This window comes from Chiloscyllium plagiosum, unplaced genomic scaffold, assembly GCF_037043375.1.
Source record: "Chiloscyllium plagiosum isolate Xiang-an unplaced genomic scaffold, Cpla_swu_hap1 HiC_scaffold_3, whole genome shotgun sequence".
In the NCBI taxonomy this organism is placed as follows: domain Eukaryota; kingdom Metazoa; phylum Chordata; class Chondrichthyes; order Orectolobiformes; family Hemiscylliidae; genus Chiloscyllium; species Chiloscyllium plagiosum.
The window spans coordinates 95,243,596-95,264,889 of record NW_028270141.1 but is presented as its reverse complement, the minus strand read 5'-3'; positions in this window follow the sequence as shown (position 1 = coordinate 95,264,889).

Genomic DNA, 21,294 nt, shown 5'->3' with positions numbered 1-21,294 from the left:
ACCTCCACAGTTTGTTCTTCTGGTTTCTTAGTCGTTTTCCAAAACATTGTTCTGTATCAAAATCTCTCCTCAATTGCGATTGACCCTGCTCGACTACGCCAAATGTTTTAAAAAATTCTCAAGGTCAGGTTCGTAGGAGAGTAGTCTGACACAGAACAAACGACCAAGAGGCGAGACTGCTAGAATATGGGCATTTTATTCCCCACAGTGTCGCACAACGGGTCTGGCTTATACTCACTCTACATGTTACAAAAACTGGGAGCCGTCAGTTCTCGTAGAGCGGTTGCCAACAACCCACGCTCGGCGGTTAAACGTAACCCCGGAGCAGACTCACCGAACTGGAGACTTTTCCAGCTGATATACTCCCTTCCAGATATAAACATTCATGTGAACAGCAGAGCAAGGCTAAAAAACACATTCCATTCTGGTTACATACAGATAAGAAGATTCACACGGGACTAAGCAACACCTCCATTCCGGTTAGATTCACACATGTATTGGGACATAATTTTTAACCGTTTCACCACATTCCACTGCTTGGAATTTTACACCACAAATAGACACTACAGAAAGACACTAATATTTGGTCAAATGAGTACATCTAGTAGACTGTATGAATCAGATAAAAATGAACAACAATGTTGTTCTGCAGCATTTAAGGAGTCCAGGGAAAACTGGTTTTGAGGTCCAAGTGTCTGTTATAGAAACTGTTATTTTCTTTTTCCTTGAAATAAATACGAAAGAAAGTAAGGATTTTCTATAACAGGCATCTTTCATGCGACATTAGATTTATGTTCTGTGATAGGTGAAAATTATCTCCAGGTTTTTATGGCAGCCACGCTTTCTCCCCAAGCCTATCTCCCAGGATGTTACATGGTTGCAAGGCAGTGGGAATATCTAGTCACATTTGTGCAACTATCATAGTCTGTGAGGCATGCATGATCCACTGATGGTCGAATGTTTTCCTGTCCATCAAATCGGCAAGTGTACATATTTGGTTCTCAAGTAATCAACCTGTAAGCATGACAGATAGAAATGTATCACTTCTGAAATCTCCCAAGAGTGACTGGACAAGACAAAAAGCTTTCAGACTTCGAATTTCTAATTACGCTATTGAAACTAATGGAAGTATCTCATGTAGGTAACATGTTGAGTAACTCAAAGGCTCAGTACGCATCCTGATATCTTTGTAACTGGTTTAGAACAATCAAAAAAATTCATCTTCCTTTTGACAGAAAAGTCTTTTAAACTAATTCTTGAGATATGGAAGACCATACCACAGCCAAAATTTATTGCTTAAAATCATTTACTATTCAACATTCATTTTTGCACTTTTTCTAAAACTGTGATGCCACAAACAGTCTGGTAAGAAGCAAAAAGCAGAAAGTCTTGGTGAAGCTCAGCAGGTCTCGAAGCACTAATGGAGACACAAGCAAAGTGAATGTTTCAAATCTTATATTACTCTTCTTGGGAACAGGTAGGAATTTCCAGGACTTCGAGCTTATGACACTGGAAGAAAGACAATATTTATCCAAGTCAGGTTACTGTAAGACTTAGAGGGAAACTTGGAGGATACAGTGATCTATGTCTCCCCGTCACCTTGTACTTGGGACAACAAGCTTTGGAGACATAATACATTTGTGCAGAGTCAAGGTCAAATGTCACTGCACAATACAAAACTGTCATAACTTAGCAGTAATTTATACTGCAAGCCACATTCTCTGATGAACAAGATGTCTGATAAGAGAATAAGATATCTGTCTGGAACAGCAATGTCCAAAAGTTACATACTGGAAGTACAATCAGGAAGCAGGGGGAGATCCTCTCTCCAAGACTTCAATCCCGTGTTCCCTCAGCTGTTGCCTGCATGTCTTGCTGATCCTGGCCCTCTCATGATTGCATTGCTGGGCAGTAATTACCATTCCTCTCGGTGATGCTACTTGCAATGGAGAGCAGGCAGCTCTTCAAATGGGTATTTGGCCCCTTTGATCCTTGATTTCAGGGCAAGGAAATTAATCCTGATAAATGTGAGATCTGCACCTGGCAGACAAACAATGTATAATGATCATTAAGACCCTGGAATGTACCGAGGGTTAGAGATACTGTGGTATTTATGTCCACTGGCCCTTGGAGATAACAGGACAGGTAGATAAAGTGGTTTAGAGGAGTATGAGATTTCTTAGTTGAGGCATAGAGTTCAAGAGCATGGAGGTGATGCTGAAACTATTTAAAACTTTGGCTACACTACAGCTAGAGTATTATGTGTAGTTCTGGAATCCACATTATAGGCAGGATGTGATTGTACTAGAGAGAGTGCACAGGAGATTCACCAGAATGTTGCCTGGACTGGAGGGTTTTAGTTATGAAGAGAGATTGGATAGACTAAGATTGCTTTCCTTGGTGCAATACAGGTTGAGATTGGGGAGGTGACATGATTGCAATATATAAAATTATGTGGCTTAGATAGGGTAGACAGAAAGAGACCTTCCCCTTGTTGAAGGGATCAATGGCTGGGGGCAGGAGGTTTGGGGGGATGTGAGGAAAGATTCTCTCACCTTGATGGAGGTGGGAACCTGGAACTCACTGTCTGTAACTGTGGTAAAGGCAGAGACACTCAACATTTAAGAAGTATTTAGATGTGCACTTGCGATGCCAAGGCATTCAAGACCATGGGCTAAGGGCTGGAATGGGATTAAAATAATTAGCTGGTTATTTTTGACTGGGACAGACCTGATAGTCCAAAGGGTCCTCTTTTGTGCTGTAGACTTCTATGATTTTATGAGTACATGACATAAATAAAATTACACTTTCAGTGTCAGAGAATTTGTTTGCAGTAACTGTCACTGTTCATAGCATCAATAATATGCTCAAGTCTCAATGCACTAGTCCAAATCTTTTCTGCCTTTTATCTCAATAACCAAAAATTAAGTATCAAAATTTTACCCTTTTACATAGATTACATGCCTAATGTGTGCATGAAGTTTTGGGATAGTGAAATCTATGGAAAAGCAGGGTAACTCAGACTGTAATTTTCAGGTTCATTTATTTCATTGCCTTTGTGTACTGAAGAAATTGGTGTTTGCTTTATTGCATTAGAAATGTGACCATTGTTGACCTCTTGTCCATGCTGTTGTTCATCTAGATATTTTTCAGGGAAAAGTGCACTCCAGATTACAGATGATGTGGTGGCAATTTACAAAAAGAATTGGTGATGTTGAACTTGAGACAATACCTAGTGCAACAATTAAAAAAAACTCAGAGGAACAAACGTGCATTTGAAATGTACATAGTCTGCTGGAAGTACAAGCTGTCTCACAAAAATGTCTGTAATTCAAATGCAAAAGCACAGGATAGTATATAATTGTTCACATCTCACTTTATTCAATTTCAACATTTTCTAAACTGATATTACCAAACAGATTAAAAGCAACCTTATAAGGTGCACTTTCTATAGGACAAATGTTAATTGAAAGTAAGTCTTTGGTTCTTTTTGTGACATTGTAGTTAAATGTGATGTTAGAGTCTTATGGGACGGGGAAGCCTCAAATTCAATCCTTGATTTACATTGGGTTAATTTAAATTGATGTCAAAGTAGGGATTCTATGATGGGATACATCATATTAGGATGGGTGGTGAAAGAACTATCTAGGGTTCCTGCAGCTGATCATTATCTATTATTTTGGAATAATGTGTATCAATGTGCTTGATACGTGGACACGGTCTGACTCGCTGTTCATGCCTTAATAGTTGCTTATTTTCTCAATTCAACTCAAAATTAGCCATCAGACAAGGTGCAAGTGGCATATCTCTATTTGCTGAGCTGCAGTGTAACACAGATCACTACATACAAGACAGTTGGATACAAAATGAAGAAGAAACGTTTATGGGAAAGAAGTACTAAAAATTAAACAAAAAGGGACAAAATACACTAATTATCTGATATCTACCATACTTAAGGAAAGGTGAACTCTGCTCCTTATTCGTGAATTAATTGGTGCAGCAACCGTACACAGTGCAACTGATGGATAAACTAATGTACAATTCAAATAATCCTTTAATAACGACCCAGCTGCTCATTCACCCTTTGTACAACAACTGTCCCATCTTCCTCCTTTTCTCAGAATTAGGTCATGAAAATGTCACAGTTCAGTTTGTAGAGGATTCATTGCCTGCATCAGATTTGTTTAGTGAACAAGGGATTTCTCTCCTACACAGTTCCGAGTTGTAATTATAAAACAATTCCTAAGCTGCACAGTAATAATTTTCAGTTGGATTTGATGGTGTTTGATTACAGGTTATCAAACCCCATACTATTTACATTTTCATTTTGAGTAATAAATTAAATCAAAGGAAGAAATTAAGTCCATAACTGGATGTATGTTGTGGCTTAAGTATAGTATTAATCAGTCTTTGTATTATTAGATTTTGCCTTATGTAATTGTCATTTGTAAATATAGCAATAATACTAGTTGAATTCTATTTGGAACTAATTAGTTCACTTCATTAATTCTGAGGACTCTGTATATAACTATTCTAAAACCAAGTTATTTATAAAGTATTTAAACTACTTAAAATTTCAGTCAAGAGATATGGCCAACCTACCTTTTCCCTCCAAGTTCTTGAATGATTTGTTGCCTTCCTAGCACATTATGTTTGACTCACTCCAATCAGATGTTATCCATATCAGATAGATAGATACCCTACAGGGTGGAAACAGGCCCTTCAGTCCACACCGACCCTCCGAAGAGTAACCCACCCAGACCCATTTCCCTTTGACTAATGCAACTAATACTATGGGCAATTTAGCATGGCCCATTCACCTGACTTGCATGTCTTTGGACTATGGGAGGAAACCCACGCAGACACAGGGAGAATGTGCAAACTCCACACAGTCGCCCAAGGCTGGAATTGAACCTGGGACCCTGGTGCTGTGAGGCAGCAGTGCTCACCACTGAGCCACGTGTCACAGCACTAAAACATGCCTTATCATAGCTAAAAGATATTCTGCATGCAATTGTGTCAAAGATAAGTCTTCTGCACTCATCCTTCTTGACCTCAGCTTTAACGTGTGTGTTCAATCCATTTTCCAGCAACATCTCTTCCCTGTCATCCAGCTGGATGAAATTGCACTTGTGGTTTTATTCATATTGAATTGTTGCCAGAGAATTATCTAGTATTACATCTCTTTCTGCTTCCACAATTTTTTTTCTGATATTTTCCAAGGAACCATTCTTGGCCACCTCGTGCAACAAGTTGCTCCCAGTGACATTCTCCAAAACACAATGTTAGTTTTTACATGTATGCTGAAGACAACTATTTCTACCTCATCATGACCTCTCTTCACCCCTGCATTGTGTCTAAATTGTGAAGTTGTGTTTTTAACATCCAGTATTGGATGAGCAGACATTTTTCCAACTAAATATTTGAAATCCCATTTATTTTGATCACTATTACAAGCTCTTTTCCCTATTCAGGGACTTCATTAGTCTTCCTGGAATCTGTCTGAGGCTGAACCAGCCTGTTCACAGACTTAGTGTGATATCTGATCCCAAGATGAGATTCTGACCATATGTCCATGGGATCATTAAGGATGTCTATTTCCACATATGTGGCAATGTGTGACTTTATCTCTGCTTTAATTCATCTGCTGGTGAAACCCTTAGCGATAGTGTTGTTACTTTTAGAGTTGACTATTCGAACAAATTCCTGTCTAGTGCTCCAAATAAGCCAGATGTCAATACAAGTGCAGAGGCCTCTGTCCTAATTTACACCAAGCCCATTTTTCACATCATCTCTGTGATTGCCTACTGACGTTGTCTTCAGTTAAGCAAAGGCTTAACTGAAGTCAAAGGCTTAATTCTCAGTCATGTCTATTAAATCCCTCTGTGCCTTTGCTGTCACCCTCCTATCAAGCATGTACAGTTGCACATTATTAGTACTCCTTTAATTTGGTTCTCTTGAGCATCCTGGACGATAAAGGTGGCTATGCTTTCACTGGCTACAATTCTAAACTGTCAAATTTCTCTCCCTAATTTGATAGTTGGGAAATAGCTAAACTGTTTGATAATTTAAAAAAAAATTAAATTACAGGATTTTACATGTAAAAAGAATTAAGGTCAGCCAATCACAACCCAAAGAACAGAACAAAAAAAGCATTTACAAAAAAGCCTGGACATTTCCATAACCTACACTTTCTGATGCTAATGCTTTCTCAATTAAACTACATACATGTACGGCAAATGCTGATTACATCACTTCCACAGTCTCCTGGATTGGAATAGTTTTTAATGATGAGTCAGTGGGCAGTCATTTATATTACATTGTGCCTTGAATACAGTCTTGATATTCGTCTTATTGATAGCAATATGTTCTGGATGAAACATTAATTTCCAATAAGTTTGAAAAGCTTCAATGAATATTAAATACTAACTAAATAAAGCAAAACTAACAGCTAGTTCTGGGGAGATTTATTCTCCTGAATATCATTGATGAAAGCTTAATTATTTTACTTTCCATTTATGTATTTATTACCATTTTGAAAAGCTTTCAAATAATTCAGCTTTTGATAAACCCTTAATTTTCTCTCTCTCCTTAACTCTTCAAACTCTCTCTTTAAGGGTGTTGTTCTGTAGCATTTTATGATTGACATGCGTGAATGCATTCTGAGTCTGTACAGCTGGGTAATAAGACATTTTGCAGCTAACATTTATGTTTACTATTTGTTGTAGCTTCTGTAGAGACTAATAACATTACACAAGACTGGAATTCACAGTGACCAACTGAAAGGACCACAAGGCAAGGTTTCTAGTTTTAAGACGATGACAGTAACAAATTGCCAAAAAAACATAAACATTATTTAGTCAACAACTAAATCTCAAATAAACAATTTTTCCTAATCCCATTCATTCTGACACTCCTGAATCAGTGCACAAATTTACATGAAACTATTAGTTTCTATATTGTTTCTAAATGTTTCCCATCACCAAAGTTAACTATGATTGGTCTTAAATGCTGGACCAAACTTTACAAACATTTCTGAAAAAGTACATCATGTTTACAGTTCTCCAATCCTTCAGTACCAACCCTGAATCCAGGGAAGATGGAAAGTTTATTGCCAGTATCACTGCAATACAGTATCCACTCTCAATTTCGTCTGTCTTTGAATGCGTCTCATCTGGTCCCAGTGCCTTATCAAGATTAAGTGGCAATAGCTTATTCATTACATCCTCCTTATCAATTTTAAACCTTTGAGTGACTAAATTTCCTTCTTTTCCATGATGGCCTGGTCAGCATCTACCTCATAGGTAAATACAGATGCAAAGTATTTATCTAGCACCTTAGACATGCCACTTGCCTCAATGAATACATCTCCTTTTTAGTTCCTAATTAGCTGTACTCCTCCATTTGCCACCCTTGTATTATTGATGTGCCTATACAAGACTTCAGGATTTTACTTTATGTTAAGTGCTAGTCTTTTGTTATCAACCTGTTTTGCTTCTTGTCTTCGTTTTTTTACCTCCCTTCTGAACCTTCTGTATTCAGCTTGGTCTTCAACTGTATTTTCTGAACGACGCTTCCTTAAGCACATTTTCTTCTTTAACTTTATATCTTTCTCTCTGGTCATCCAGTGATCTCTGGATTTATTTACAATGCTTTCCCTTTTGAGGGACACGCCATGACTATGACCAATCCATTTCCTCTATGAAACTGTTAGATTCAAGAGTTCTGAAGCTGCACTCATGATGAATTGAAACGTCCTTGGATTATTGTGGGATTTCCTGTGGAAAACTGAATCTGTACTAACTATTTCCTGCTGTAAATGCAAATTTATCTGGCGATTCTTCTGTCAGGGGAATCATCTAGAATCTATTAGATATAGCACAGATATTGAAACTTCAATGTTCTGGTTTAAGGCCATTGTAATTGTAATAGGATTGACCAAAATTGGGTATTCTCTAGGGTCAGCCTCATTCAGAGATTAAGTGGTACAATCTATCTGGCTTCTTAACTGACCATGTGGGGGGAGTTGGTGGTCGAGGTGGTTGGTTTGACCATGCCTCTTTGCATTAACTGCTGAACAATCTTCACAACTGCTTGTTGGCCTTCAGATTTAACAGAATAATGCCTGTGTGGCTTGTGTACTGGCCTGTTTATGGTTATGGGTCTAGATTAGAGTGGTGCTGGAAAAGCACAGCAGGCCAGGCAGCATCTGAGGAGCAGGAAAATCGACTTTTCAGGCAAAAGCCCTTCATCAGGAATGGAGGCATCTGCAGTCCTCACTTTTGCTTGCCTGTTTATGGTTATGGGTTCACATTAACAAATTCACACTCCAGCTAATTTTTGGTTCATACTTCAGGTTCTGTTGACCGAACAATCCCAAATTCCTGTGCTCTTTTCAATTTACCACCTGCGAAACTGGCTATTGTTGTACCTGTCATTTAGGTCATTTGGAATAACCATGTGCTCTAATCCCATTTTGGTTTGGCTAAAGTATCCAACCTCCCTTTGGAAATATTAATGTGCTCAATTCTCAGTATGCCAATTCCCAATACTGTGGCCTTTGTAGTCTGGAGTACCCATTAAATTGTGAGGATCATGAGATTTTCTATTTCCAGTAGGATGGTCCTGCTCCACCAATACTCATTCTGATGACATGTAATAGTGTCATGGGAAGGGTTGTAACCTCTGTCCAACCCAGGGTCTGGGATGTCCTATTTTTAAAAAGCAAGCTAAATAATTTCCCTGACATTTATCCAGGTAAAAAGGATATCCTTTCATGAAGACACTTATTTTTGTTCTTTTCCTTCCTTTACCCAAACATTCTGTTCAGCTGTGGCCTACTTTTCAATAGATGCTCCAACTAGTGTCCACGTTTCCATTATTCACTTTACATTCAGTGCAAAATGTCCAACTTGTTGCAGGTGTACCAATTTATTGTGTTGGCTATCACAGCCACCACTTTCCTTCTTATCAGTGAGTATTACTTCCATGTTCTTTAAGTCTACCTTGGAGACTATTACAATGATGGTTCCTGTCAATCAGCGTCCCATTTGCTGAACTCTGTGGCTTCTTTTCCTAATCCTCCCAGTCAAGTCATTGTGGCCAGCCAAGAGTGCAGGTCACAGTCTCTGTGTAACAGTTTCTTTACATCATCTCTTCATGATCTGATTCTGTCCAAGTCTGCTGTATCTTAAGTACCTAATATTTATGACCATGGCCTTCTCTTCCTTTCTTTATTCGGAGTTTTCCTATATTCCTTCTGCTTTGCCAAAATACTCTGAGTCACAATCTTTCTCTCACATTTTCTCTTTTAGTTTCTAATATTTATCCATTATATACCTGACCATTCAACTGCTCCCCGCTCCCCCCCCACCCCACCCCACTATGTGCACCATCATTGTCACCTGGCCCAGAATTTGTGAAATTCCCTTTCTCCTGTACTGAACAGCTAGTCTTCTGGTATTTCTTGACCAATTTGACCTGTTATCTCAGAATGGTCCTGATCAGTTCCACTGACAGTTCATGGCTAGCTGCACAGCTCCTATTTTCACACCTTTAGGCTTGTTCAGTAAAGTGGTGGAAGATGTTATCTATTACAGTGTTATCTACAACAGTGCTATTCAGTGTTCAGCTCACTGATGCTTAGCCGGGATTTCTTAAGGGCCACCCATCTCCTGATCTCATTACAGCCTTGTTAAAAACAGACAAAAAATCTGAACTCCAAAGATGAAGTACTTACCTTTACGTCAAGGCAACATTTAACTAAATGTGACATCAAGGAGCCCTAGAAAAACTAGTCAGTGGAGATCGAAGGATAACTCTCTGCTGGTTGCAGTCATACCTGGCACAAAGGAAAATGGTCCTGGTTGTTGGAGATAAATTATTAAAATCCCAAACATCACAGCAGGAATTCCTCAGATTGGTGTCCTTGGTCCAACCATCTTCAGTTAAGCCATCAAACACCATCCCTCCATTATAAGTTCCGAACTGGGGATATTTGCTGATGATTGTGCAATGTTCAGCACCATTTGTGACGCCTTAAATAATCTGGTCACTATGTGCATTAAGAGCTGGACAACATCCATGTTAGGCTAATAAATAGTAGGCAAAGACCATCTTGCTTCAAAGGGGTGACTTAATAGTTTCTTTCCTATAACACCTGATCACATTTTCATTGTATTGTCATCAGAACTGTTGATTTGGTTACTATAAAAACAAGGGAAAGGTTTTTTTTATCCCGCGCAATGTCAGACTAGATGCCTGTGCAATTTAGCAAGCACAAAGGTGGGGGATGAACAAGATTGACAGCAAATAAAAATAGTGGCAGTAGAATTTAAATGAGCACAAGTTTATGTGGAATGAAGGTTGGAAGGTTCTCAGTGGTGCAGTGTTCTAGTCAAAACTACAGGTACAAGGAGTAGATGTGGCTTTCAGTTTCAGATGAGCTGAGGTAGGGTCAGAGTTAAACAATCTTAGTGAGGTAGAGCTAAGCAGCCTTAATCATGAAGAAAAAAATGGTCAGAACTACATTGCAACTTCAAAAACGGCAAGAAATATTGCAAATAGATATGTGCCAGAAAATAGGCAGGTCAGAGCCATTACAGTGCAGGACAGTCAATATAACAATGACTATATCTAATTATATATTCTGCATCGCTCAGAATAATTCCCACTTTTCAAGTATAATTCCTTACGTTAAAATCACTAGTACCATGTAGATAAATATGGCACTGCATGGTCTCAAAAACAGCAGTGAGAGGATTCTATATTTTCCCAGTTCCGATTAGAGACCATCAACTTGAAATTTTAATAAGCACAAGTGTGTACTTGGGTGCAAAACAAGTCTTGCTGCTTTGTCCTGAATCATAACAAGTTGTTTTAGTGTTGTTGGAGGTGTACTTACTCAGTTCTTTAGGGGTTGGTTAACTCAGTTAACTAGATGGTTGGTTTGTCGTGTAGAGTTACACCAGCAGCATAGGTTGAATTCCTGTTCCTGATGAGGTCACCCATGAAGGTCTTGTCTGGTCAACCTTGTCTCTCACCTGAGGCATGGTGACTCATAGTCCCTGATCTGCTATTGTAGCCATAGTATTTATATAACTGATCCAGTTCAATTTCTGATCAATGGTAACGCCAGGATGTTGTTAATGGAAGACTCAGTGATACTAATGACATTTAATACAAAGAAGAGATGGTTATACTCTGTCTTGATTGAGATGGTCTTTGAAGCAAGAATCTACTAAAGTGTTTTTTTTATCAAAGTCCTGGCAAATGTGCTGCCATTGCAAAGATATGATGTACCAACCAATAGTATTGAAACGACAGTCTACATTTGAATGAAAATTCCTCAATTGTTTATTTGATAGTTTGATTGCACCTAAATTGATGCAGAAATTATTCTTACTATATAACATCTCTGCTTATGTATGTAACCTTCGCCAGCCTTACAGGCCTTTAAGAGAACTGTACTCTTCTCATATTTGCTTCTCACCTGTAGGTCATTTAAATTTCTCCAGCATTGATGGTTTTCAGTTTTCAGCAACATAGGTCTTAAGCTTTGGAATTTCACCAGTAAATATCTTCACCTTTCTGCCTATTTCTCCTTTAACATGTTTCTTAAAAACCTAGTCTTTTAACAGGCTTTATGGTCAACTGCACAAATACCACCTATGTACTTTCACGTCAAAAAATGTTTTCATTAATATTGTACTTGTTAAGTGGCTTTAATGACTTTGTTTGGTTATACTTGTAAATATAAATGGTTGGTGTTGAATACCAGAAAACCAGTAAGTACAGATAGAATCTGATTTATTGCAACCAGAAACTTATCTAAATTAAGCATAACAGTAAATAAACCTATTTACAGACAGTAGTTTAAATTCTGCTTTTCACTTTTAATTATCAGTGTCTTTTTATTTTGTCTTAATTTGTCCCCAACTCACAAGACAAGTGTTCCAGTGACACTTCAAATTATTGCAGCTGTGGCCTCAGCTTGAGCCTTAGCTCAAGTCTTTCTTTATTGCTTGCTTGTACGGAAAACAACTTTCAATTCCAAACCTAGAAAAATAGAGGTTGTTCATGCTTGTGACAAGTGTATGTCAAAACATGTTGGGAGAGAGGGGTGGATTTGGACCAGATGGAACTTTTACTTTATGTCGCTTCCTGAATTAGTCTGTCCCCTTTGCTCTATAGATGCCCACAATCATAGAGGACCAGTGACGGTATTTGTAAGACCAGCCTCAACTAAGGAGGGGTGATACTCACAGACTGAGCATGTTATCCTCCAGCCAGTGGCAGCAAGTATCCTCCATTTGTCCTGATCCTCAATCTGACTGCCTTGCCAATGCAATAGCATGTCCTGTGCTCTTTTGAAAAGCTTATGTAACAACATTATATTCAAAGAGGGCATTGACATTTACACTATGTCACTATATCATGGCAATCTAGATGTGCCACTGGCATCTGAAACTGTGTACTTTGAACTTAAGGACTTACCAACTTCTAAGTTCAGCTTCAATGAAACCACATTCATCCAAGTAGTGTTGCTATGGGAGCCTCCCTTGGCCCAGGTCTTGACAAAATCTTTCTTCACTACCAAGATAAGTGCATTTCTGATTGAACGACCACAAATCTTCCATCCCTTGGATATTTCTGACATGTAAATGACACGTTAGCAACATTTGAATTCGCATCTGTATTAAAGAATTGCTTTACACAGCTTACTCCATCCTGCGTTTAAATTTATCACTGAGATGAAGTAATCAAATGAGATCTTTTCCTTTGATTTATTAGTTTAAAAGTCTGACAACAGGTTTCTAACCGTTATCCACTGAAAGCCTATGTCCATCAGTCAGTTTACACATTGGGATTCCTACAGTCCCAAATGCTACAAGATCAATTTATTGGCAACCTTTTGAATAGAGTGTCAGCTATTTGATTAAAGTGTAAGTTTGATGCTGCGATTGGGATATCAAAACTATTCAGTGTGATAATGGATAGCATCATTAAATCATATTGTGAAAACTCAAGAGAGAGCCTATGTCCTCCACCCTTGGCCTTGAAAGGTTTACCTCAGTCTCTCTCATATTACCCTGGAAGGAGAAAGTGTCTCAAAATAAGAACAGTTGAAGCTAGAGGTCTCATGCTGCTATAATGCAGTTAGTGCATGAATAGGCTTTTCCACTGCAGGATACTCCTATCAAACCAAAAAGTTGTTTTGCCTCCCCCACAAAGGAGTATTTTGATGTTTGAGTTTCAATGCCAGTATAATGGAGGCATGAAAACTAATATTCCATTGACAAGCAGGCCTAATCAAACAACACATTCTGTTGACCATACACAATGACTATCACCTGAGAAAAGTGCATCCACCAATAGAAATCATTCTTCAACTGAAAATGAATTATTAAACAAATCAGACTGTGATAAAAGGTACAGCAGAAACCAATTTCACATCATCAGTCAGGCTTGCAATCTGATGCATTTGTGCAGGGTAGAAGATGTAGGATTAGTAGGAAAACTAACATTTCATGATTGACTTAGTTATAATCGCACAATTAAAGCATAGTCATTACTCAATCTAATATTATAATCTTCTTAAGCATAGCCACAACAGAGTTTGGCACTGTGACATCATGTGACTCTGCTTAGCTTCATTTGACAAAGAAATGCACCTTGGGATTATGAGCAGAGAGAAGACAATACGTCACGCTCGAGTTACAGTTGCAAGAATGAGGGGCCTCTGTTTGTCTTAGACAGCCAAATTTGAAGATGACAGACATAATATACTTCAGCTTAAAATAAATCATAACCATATCTGTGCTCTTGTACTTGTATGTTTGATTTGTTTAGAAGTGTAACTTCTGACTAAATAAAACCTATATATTAGAATCAACTTTGCAATGTTTGCAATTGTATAATCCTTTAGCGTTTCATAACTCAAAACTATGTAGCGAAGAATATTCCATTATTTCAGTCTTTTTACATCCTGTATAAACTTTGAACTCCTACCTACACTTTTTGACTCTCTGTATTAGTTTTTACATATCTTTGATAGTATACCATTGCCTCTAAAGAATATAGGGGTAATAAAAATTGTTTCCATGCATTGAAACACAGCTGAAACAAAAAAAAAATGAACCTAGGGGAAATACAAATGGTCAGTGACAAGTAAGCTTTTGATTTAATGAGAACTTCGCCAAGCCAAACGAAGATTGAGACATGAGCTCAGGGAAATCAGTCCTTGAGTTTAATTGCAAATGCCTCCCTTTTTCTGTAACAAAGAAGTAAAGTTGAAATTCAGTGAACAGGATGGACCTATGGATAATTGACAACTTAAGCAACTCCAGTCAGGTAATAGTGGGAAGTGCCATCAGTCAACCTCCATCATCCTTAACAGCTAATTAGAGATTGATCATGTGTCCCTTAAATTGCATTTGAAGAAGGGTCACTGGATCTGAAATATTAATTCTGTTTTCTCTCCACAAAAACTGTTGCACTTCTAGAAATTTTCAGGAATTTCTGTTTTTGTTCTGACTTCAAGCATCCATGTTCTTTGATTTAATTTTAGCAATAAGTCTTGCCTAGTCTCAGCCAGTCAAAATAGAATAACCAAATTGATTATGTTATGGATTGTGATCTGGAAAGTGTTAATAAGCAGCAGCCTTCAGCAACCAAGGTGCAGGAAAAGTTTGAAGTTATCCTGCCGTAAGGCATTGGAAGGAAGTGAGAAACTGAATCAGAATACAAGAATTGTGATATGCCTGTAAAGTCTCTGCCATCCTTTAGAAAGTATTATTTATAACTTATGTGTCCTGAGTTACTATACCAGAAATGTCTCCCACTTATCAGCTAAAGTCTCAAATGAAGGTTTGAGGAATAAAGTGAAAAGGAGATTTATTTGAAAATTTTCAAAATTCTTGTCATCGAGAGACAGCTGGACTTGCAGGAGGCATCTCCATGGTGCAGAGGATTACATTACGAGCATACATGAGGAGCTGATCATACCATGTGTTACAATCGTGCAAACAAACAGGGAATGGGCAACCATCAGGCAATCTGGGAAAGCCTAACAAAATTAGATCGGTAGTGAAGACATCCCCTGAATCTGTCCTGTTTGCCAATCAGTATTCCTGTGTTTCTGCGGGTTTTAAATGTGACTCCAGGATGATGTGTTTCCTCCCTGATGCCTTGGTCTAGGATGCCATGGAGCAGTTGCAGGATCTTCCTCTAGCAGAGAGTTATCAGCCTAAAGTCATGGTCCACATTCGTACCAATGACAAATGTGGGAAGAGGAATGACATTAGAAAAGCACATGTCAGGGAGTTAAGAAGGAAATTAAAAAGATCAGGAGGATTAATAGTGTGAACACTGAAGAACTGGTGTAACAGGGAGGACATCAGATTTCTGAGGAATTGTGACTGCTTCTAGCCAGATGAGATCTGTTACATTTTAACAGGTATCCTCACTGGCAGCTTTATTAGTGTCGTTGGTCAGTTCAAATTAACTTGTCAAGGGGCTGGGAACCTGAGGGGTAACCTAAATTGGAAGGAAGTAAAGTTAGTAGCAAGAAGTAGTAAATCTTCTGGAGAGGCATGAAGATATGAGAAACAAATCTGAGCAATGAGTATGATTCAAATGTGGAATGATATGCCTCGCTCTGTCTAAACATCTTGTGATCTGTATGTCCTTGCATGTTATGATCTGCCTATATTGCTTGCAAAACATAACTTTTCATGTACTTAATTACATATGACAATAATAAATCGAAGGGTTTGGATGGATATGGGCCAAGTGTTGGCAAATGAGACTAGATTAGGTTGGGATATCTGGTCGGCATGGACGAGTTGGACTGAAGGGTCTGTTTCCATGTTGCACATCTCTATGACTCTATGACAGTAAATCAAATAAAAAGACTCATCACACTCTACGTGAATTCATAAAACATTCACAGCAATGTGGATGGTCTAAAGACACAAATAAAAATAATTGGATATTATTGCCCCATGGTGAACAGGACTAGAATCTGAATAGTCAAGAATATTCAACAGCTAGAAAGACAAGCAGGAAAGAAAAAGAGGTGGAGTGCACTTAAAAAAAAATGAGATCAGTGCATTAGAAGGAGAAGATCAAAAGAACAATTTATGGAATCTGTTTTGCTGGAACTAAGAAACAACAATGGCAGTAGACATTGGTTGGAGGTAGCTGTTGGCTATTGAGTAGGAATGATAATGTGGGCCTGGTATTAATCAGGAAATGAGAGAAGCATATGGCATGGGCAAAACTGTAATCATGGGTGACTTCAATCTGAGTACAGACCATGTCAACCAAGTAAGCTAAAAAGCAGTGGAGGAAGATTTTCTGGAGTATGCCAGGGATAGTTTTCGAGAGCAGTATTTTGAGGAATCAACTGGAGAATAGGCTACTGTATGTCGAGTAATATGTAATGTGGAAGAGCTAATTAATGATATTGCAAAAACATCTTTCAGGAGAATGACTATCGCATGATAGAATTTTACATTTCTGTTTGAAAGTTAGGTAATTCAATCTGAAATGTTAAATTTGGATGAGGGATATTATTATGGCTTGAAGCCCAAATTAGCTGAGGTGGTTTGGGAAAAATACCTTAAATGTCATGACATGTACACAGACAATGTGTAGCCATTAAAGAATCAATTTATGGCTTACAGCAACTATACATTTCTTCAAACTGAAAATACACAAAAATGGTTAGTCAACTCTGGCTGACAAAAGAAGTTAAAGATTGTATAAGATTAAAAGAAAAGATTAACAAAGTTGCTAGAAGTAATAATAAATGAGAGGATTCAAGAAGACAATTGGTAAAGACGTTTATAAAGGGAATATAGAATGCAATGAAGCAACAAAACAAAAGATTATAAAAGCTTCTAAAGTACATAAAATGAGGTGTTTGAGATGTTTTACCATAAAGACATCAGGGGAACTCCAGAAATACTTAACAGAAAACGTTGTGGCAAACAAATCCTCAACAGCCGAAATAGCACCATCTGGAACATCTTAATGGTTGTCCTGGAAGTCAAAAGAGGAGAAAGTGAGGTCTGCAGATGCTGGAGATCAGAGCTGGAAATGTGTTGCTGGAAAAGCGCAGCAGGTCAGGCAGCATCCAGGGAACAGGAGAATCGACGTTTCGGGCATAAGCCCTTCTTCAGGAATGATAGAAGAAGGGCTGAAGAAGGGCTTATGCCCGAAACGTCGATTCTCCTGTTCCCTGGATGCTGCCTGACCTGCTGCGCTTTTCCAGCAACACATTTCCAGCTCTGGAAGTCAAAAGATGCAAACCTGCCAAAATACATGATATGCAACAGTTTCTCCAACAAAAAGATGTCATGCATAGCTGTCTTCCTTTACACGCACAACCACCAAACCTTTGCTGAGCAGCAAATGGTAACACAGGCTGTTTGGATCTAGAACTGGTACCATCCAAAGAGACCAATTTCTTGGCTTAGTCACAGGTGAAATGATTCCTTCGTGAAGCATTTCCTCAATCTTATGTTTTACTTCATTAAAAAATAGATGTGGAACTATTATAGTTAAGTGGAAAAATTGTCTCGGTACATGCTCTGTGTTGTGGTAAATAATCCTTGGGTCTCCCGTTCCAGGAAACAACTGTGGAAACTCAGTGTTGTATCCTTCTTGTTCAGAAGGAATCTCTGCTATCCACTTCAGCAACTTTATTGCAGTCTGTGTAAGCAATCCTGCTCAGTAAATCTCTTGGTTTTGAAACACATATACTGTCTCAATGGTTTTTTGTTTTGTTTATACTGCAGTCACATAGTCATCTTTTTTTTAGTCTTAGTTGAATATCTATTTCCTCATCCTAGGCATCAGATGATGGATGGCTTGAGCATTTCTTGACTTAGCTGTTTTATTTTATCTGAGAAGACTGATACTCCAGCTCCATTGTCAAGTTTAAAATTCATTTGGTGCCTATTTACTTACATGACAACACTCCAATATCTCTCTTTATTTCATCAAGGATATAATTTTACTGCTGTCTAGCTGTTCAATCTCTTCAATATTGCTTGTCATTATGAGTTCTATCTTCTGTTTATGTATGCGGCATTTTTAGTACAACAAAATATTCAACTGGTCAGTCTTCCCAATAGAATGGCACTTTGGTGGGACAACCTTTATGTTGATGCTGCCCTTTCTTACTGGAGCAAGAACACTGCAGATTGGCATCTGCTACCCTTCCTTTGTATAAGATTTGTGCCCTTTCATGTTTATGCCCCACATATTGTACTGCCTTAAAAATATTTTTCCGTAATATGTCTCTATCATCTCTAATAAAGACTCCATTCTATTTTGTTACTTTTGTCTTGGTAAATGTGCCATGTTTGCTGAAGTTATTCTTCCCTTGACTTCAAGAAATCAGATAGTGCATCTTCCAAAACATCTGTCCATGATCTAACATCTAATCAGGTTATCTTTGATGTCTTGTATTCATGGTTATCTACTATATGATAGAGAAAATTGATAAATTAATCTATATGCTCTCTGGGCTTTTGCTTCCATTTCTTACATTTTGCTCTCTTTATTGTTAGATTTCACTGAATACTAGAGGATGTATCAAAAACTCCAATTTTTTTTGTGTGAATGGCAGTTTCTTTGTTTACCCCCTACCTTGTTAAAATATTGCTGCCAATTGCTTAGAGAAGGATTTGGCTGATAACCCAGAAGCATTCCTATATTTAGTGAATCATCTGCATTGCATCTGCCACTCTTGGCTTGATGTGCTCCTTCCACATGCTTGAAAGACTGTAGTAGTGGTAGGATTTGTTCCACAGCTTCCTTTTCTGTCACACTTGTTCACAGTCATTGTGTTTCTCAGTGACTGAGCTGTTCCTTTAGTGGAGCTCCATTCTACTTCTAGCATTGCCCTTCCTGCTTCTCCAGCTGCTCTGTCCTGCTGCTGGGTCTCTTGCTGACAGTCACCATCTGTTATTGTGGTAGTGAATCTTGGGAGAATTTTGCTGCTCTACATTGCTTCAGGGAGTTTGTTGGAATCTAAGGTCTTTTAAAGATTATGTTTATTCAACATTCTCTAAACTATCTACACTCACTGCATGAAGTGTACACAGTAACATCTCTCTTCAGAGTTTCTCCATCATATGATCTCTTTCATTATGACTGATGTACCTGACATATTTTAATGTTAGGAGAAAGTGAGGACAGTAGATGTTGGAGATCAGAGTCAAAATGTGTAGTGCTGGAAAAGCACAGCAGGTCAGCAGCATCTGAGGAGCAGGAGAGTTGACGTTTTGGGCATAAACTCTTTATCAGGAATGATTCCTGATGAAGGGCTTAGGCCCCAAACATCGGCTCACCTGTTTCTCAAATACTGCCTGCTGTGCTTTTTCAGTGTCACATTTACTCTACAGACAGCTAAGCAGCATGCACATCTTGCTGCCTTGATGGTTAGCAAAACCCAAAGAACTGTGCCAAAACATATGGCACAGCCAACCTCCTGTTCTTAAAGATAATCCATTCCTCATACAAGGTAGGTACAGAGAGTTACAGGTAACTGCTACTTATTACAAGCATGTAGGATTGTTTGGTGGCATAACTTTTGAAGGATTGAGGAAAACTGACTTATTTTCAGCTTTATGGAAATACCTGCAGTGAGCTCTTTGAATGATGTCATTGGAAATTTACTGTAGACACTGGAAAATTTTCCACAAAAGCTTTCTTTGCTTTTGCGACCTGGTACTGTTTTAAATAGTGAGTAGCTTCGAGAGGTTCTTGTTTTAACTGGTCCAGTGAAGGAAAACTTGCTAAGAACAAGTTGACCTAGCTGATTTCTGTCATTTCTGAAAAGAAATCCACTTCTTGAACTCAAAATGAAATCTATTTGTTCTTTTGAAAGATTGGTTGAAGAAACATCTCAATGATTGTATTTCCTGAGCAAGCTGTAAGACATCAGAGCTAAGTGTACAAAAACATATGCCTAGGCACAAACAGAACAGACTCTGGAGCATTCTGTGCTTTATCCTTGTGACTTTAAGAATAACACATTAGCAAAAATGTTCTGTTTTTCAGCAATTCAATCACTACACAGAAATCTTTTTTTTCTCTTCATGAAGTGTGTGTGTGGGCATGCTTTTGAAAATTTAAAGGAATAAGCATTATAATTCTATAAGCTGACTGGGTATGCCAACCCATTATTTCATCTTTACTAAGTAAGTTTTGTTTTGATCAACCAATAATTGAACATATTAAAAAACCTGATTGATAGATATGTTATTTAAATCTGAGATATTTACCTGGTCATTTTGGTAAGCGGAGAAAGTATTTTTATGGGACTGGAGTGATGGTGCATCCATCCAGCATGATTATAACATTCTGAAAATGACTACTGCAATTCCATACCAGGAAAATGGTGCAGCAGGGCAGAGACTGACTCCAAGGTAACAGGCACGTTGACACTGTTGGCTTTGTAGGTGGATGGACAGAAAGACCAGTGATTTACAAGGGCCAGTAGCTCTTTCCAAATATCCCTCAATAGGATTGTGATCAGGCGACCCAGAAGATCAATTCCAATAGTTTGGAACAAGAGCTTGACAGTTGGGGTACAATAAATCTAATGCCCTTGAGAAGGTGGTCATGGTCAATAAATCCACCTTCCAACAATATCTCATGCCTACTGCCCTACCAGCCTTTCATTTTAATAACTGCATCATCACTCCCATCTGCTGTTTCTCACATTTTACACTCATACCTAATATTTAGATATTCCACATAATTTGCACACACTCTAATGATGTTAACTTCGTGGCCAGCTCCTTGCAGTTTCTACATACCTCCAGTTATTCAGCTGTGACGGGCACATCACCCAAATATGTTACATCACCGAGATTCTTCTCTTTCTCTTACAGAATGAGGTGACACATGGAAGAAGGGAACAGGGCAGAGCCAACAGGGGGCAAGGATGCCTAGATCATTTCAGCCCTATTGAGGAGATGGTTCACAAATGCCAAGACTTTCAAGACCTCAAACACCACTCTGCATGTAGTACCATGTGTGCTGCATCAAAAGAAACTTAATCACAGAGTACCCTGTTAAAATAACGTATTGTCACTATTGCACCATCACCAGCCATTGGAGACTGTAAACACTCACTCTGTCTTAATTGACATAATATCTAAGGTTAATGTAGAAAGCAAAATGTTCGCAGTGTGGTGAGTAAAATATTGACATTGATAGGAGATTGGCGAGCTAACAGAAAACAGTTGGTGGACATAACTGGATCATTTTCTG